Below are 3,223 nucleotides of genomic sequence, written 5' to 3' on the forward strand. Positions count from 1 at the left end.
AGCCTGCTAAAGGCCCACAACAGAGTTGGACCATATACATTCTGAGTTGACTTTTGGCCTCTTAGCGGCCCATGTCACCGGGGCACAATTCCAGCATGACCTTACTATCGACCTGTTAACGACATGTGTTGTTAATCGCCCCACTTATGGCCCGCTTTGGCAGTACCCTATCTATCTAGTATGAGACGAACTATCTATTATTGTATCTCTATAACTCACATTTTCCATCAATCACATGAATTTAATAGCTATCTAATGCTTTAATTGATGCTTATCTCTTGAATGCGGCAGGCTATAAATAGGGGGCGCGGTGCACAAGACTGAACCACACACCACAAGCAAGAGGGTACGTAGCACACTGAGCGAGACCATAGTGGTGAGACAGTAGGACGGCGTCGGAGGTGAGCAAGGACGTGAAGTTGTCCGAGGAGGAAGTCATCTCACACCCGAGCGTTCTCTAAGGTGTGGAGCACACAATTGCGCCGGTGAGGCAGTCTTCGATCTTCGTGTTGACGCTGGACGAGCTGCAATACTCAGTGTGCGAGGCGGGGCACAATTTTTTGTCCATCAACATGGACGAGTTCATGAGCAACATATGGAATTCCGAGGAGTTCCAAGTGGCAACCGACGGTTGTTGGTGGGCATTGAGATGGCTCCTATGGTGGGTGCTGGTGGAGGCAGAGGTAGCGGAGATGCAGGTGGAAGCAATATAGCTTGATAGGAGTCGTTCTCCTTGCCTCCCCTGCTATGCCGGAATACAAGGAGGAGGTGTGGGTTGAGATCAACAAGGAGCCCCTGCCGGTGCATCCTCAGCCTTAGGTCGCGCGACCAACACCGCAGCCTCCTGTCTAGCCGCTGGTGGGGAATGGCGGTTCGGTTGCGGCCAACGACCGGCAGAGGACGCTAGGCGAGATGATGCTGGAGTTGTTCCTTGACAAGGTCGGCGTGGTCCGGGGATCTGGCATCGGCGGCCAGCCCGGTCGGCATTGTCCATGGACAGATGAACCGCGCATAGCAGGGGCACCAGCATGGCCTAATGATGTACCCGTTGGCACCGGCAAACAGCATGTTCCAGGTGATGTGTGACAGCATGGGGTTCGTCCCCAACTGGTACGCAGGGATGGCCGTGGTGCCGCTGCCACCACCTTCTCAAGGTGGGGTGGCTATTGTGAGTCCATGGTCATCGAACGGGAGGAGCGCCATGACGCAGGCTGACATGATGAACTGCATGGGCATCGGAGGATCAGTCCTGCGAGAGGAGCATCAGTCGCCGCCACCGCTGCATGATCAAGAACCGTGAGTCAGGCGCACGATCACGTGCCAGGAAGCAGGTACACATCTTGCTACCAAAATTGTTGGTTTTATGCAATGCCATTTCTGCAATGGTGGTAAGATGGTTGGTGACACTTACACTCTCCATCTTTCTTAATCCTACAGGCTTGAAGCTGAATTGAACCACCTCAAGGAGGAGAACGCTTGTTTGTAAACTAAGGAGGTACGGAGTTGGTGACCAGTGAAAACCATGAGAAAAATCAGTTTTCTTATTCTTTTTAGTTCTTGCATTACTAAACTGTTTCACTGTTTTGTTGTAGAAGACGATTGTGCTGACCGAGAAACAAATGGTATGTACATTTTCCCCCCATCATGTGGCAATCCTCATACACTCACCTTCCCTTGCCAATTGCTTGTAACAGTCTAATTGATAAGTCTTAAAACAGTCAATGTGTTCGTGCTGATGAAAACACCTTGTGGCCGTGATCTTTTTTTTACAGCTGGTAGAGAAGATGATAGAGCAGTCCAAGGAGAACGTGAATGCCAAGAAGTGTGGCGCCCTGTTACGGCCCTGCGACAACTGCATCTGGTGAAAGGTGACCTTTCCTTTCCAGATCTGACAGGAGGATGAGAATGAATTGTGGTTACCTTTCCTTGCCGGAGCAGGGTGGTATCATAATTTACTAGTAGTGCCTAAAACCCATAAGGACCCAATGTTAGTGTTTATCTGGTCAAGCAAGTGAACTTGTGTTGTGATTACTGTTTATAGGTATATGGGTTTGTCAAAAACTTCAGACAAATGGAGCAAAACAAAATTAGCAACATGTTGATGTGTACTCACGCTTTAATATGATGCGTTGAAATGTGTGTGATCCATTTCTGATGGGGTCTTCGCCTTTGCTCTCTTCTGAAGAAGTGGAGATGACACACGAGTTGAGTTTAGTCATGTAGGCACACTTTGTCGCATCGGTGAAATTTCAGCCATTGAAATAGTTTTTAGATCCAGTGAAATTTGAGCTATTCAAATAAGTGGTCATACAGGATCCCGTGAGACTTGATGGGTGTCACACTTTGCAATGCTTGGGTAGTCGACTCCCTTTCCCCTCCATCGCGGGTCACTGCTTGAGGGTTCGGCTAGGCTTTAGTTGTGCTTCCTGGTTGGCAAACCATGACGGCGATCATCAACTTTCATACTCTTACGGCCGTGCATCGGAGGCCAGGGCTGATCCTCTTTTTCTTCGAAAAAATCCTCCTACACTTACCATAATTTGCCAATTGTTTGCAAGAACCTAATTGCCAAGTACTAAAACAGTTAATGTGTGTTTGTTGATGGTAACACCCTGTGGCTGTGATATTTTTATAGCGGGTGAAGAAGATGGGACAGTCAATGGAAAACATCAACGCCAAGAAGGGTGACGCCCTATTGCGGTAGCTGCATCTGGTGAACGGTGACCCACCATTCAACTTCCATAGCGTTGCTGGCAGGAGGAGGACTTGAATCTGGTTGTCTTGTGTATTTGATGCAACTGCAGCAACAATTGTGTTGTTGATAGTAGTTACCTTTTCTGTTCAAAGCGGGATGATATATTAATTTACTAGTGGTACCTAAAACCCATAAGGACCCAAATATCAGTGTTTATCTGGTCAAGCAAGTGAAGTTGTGTTGTTGTTACTATTTATAGGTGATGATGGGTTTGTTAGAAACTTCAAACAAATGGAACAAAAGTAAATTAGCAATATGTTGATGTCTACTCCGAAAGTCCGCTTCTACTTCCGAGAAGAATTGAGCTCGGGATGAACAGTAAATTAAAATAAAATTAAAAAACTTCAATGAACTCTGAATTTTTTTGGGTGTAAACTTTGACAAATGTTTTGCTGCTTGCAAATTTCACCCCGAAATAACATTCATTGAAGTCCTGGCAAAAAATCAACACTCCAAAATGTTTTGAAA

The 3,223-nt window shown here is 46.9% G+C and overlaps 1 pseudogene; it reads left to right on the plus strand.

Moving 5' to 3' along the window:
- Window positions 1-572: 572 nt before the first annotated feature.
- LOC123076383 (bZIP transcription factor ABI5 homolog) lies at window positions 573-1,865 on the plus strand (annotated as a pseudogene).
- Window positions 1,866-3,223: the final 1,358 nt, after the last annotated feature.

This window comes from Triticum aestivum, chromosome 3D, assembly GCF_018294505.1.
Source record: "Triticum aestivum cultivar Chinese Spring chromosome 3D, IWGSC CS RefSeq v2.1, whole genome shotgun sequence".
NCBI classification, from domain to species: Eukaryota; Viridiplantae; Streptophyta; class Magnoliopsida; order Poales; family Poaceae; genus Triticum; species Triticum aestivum.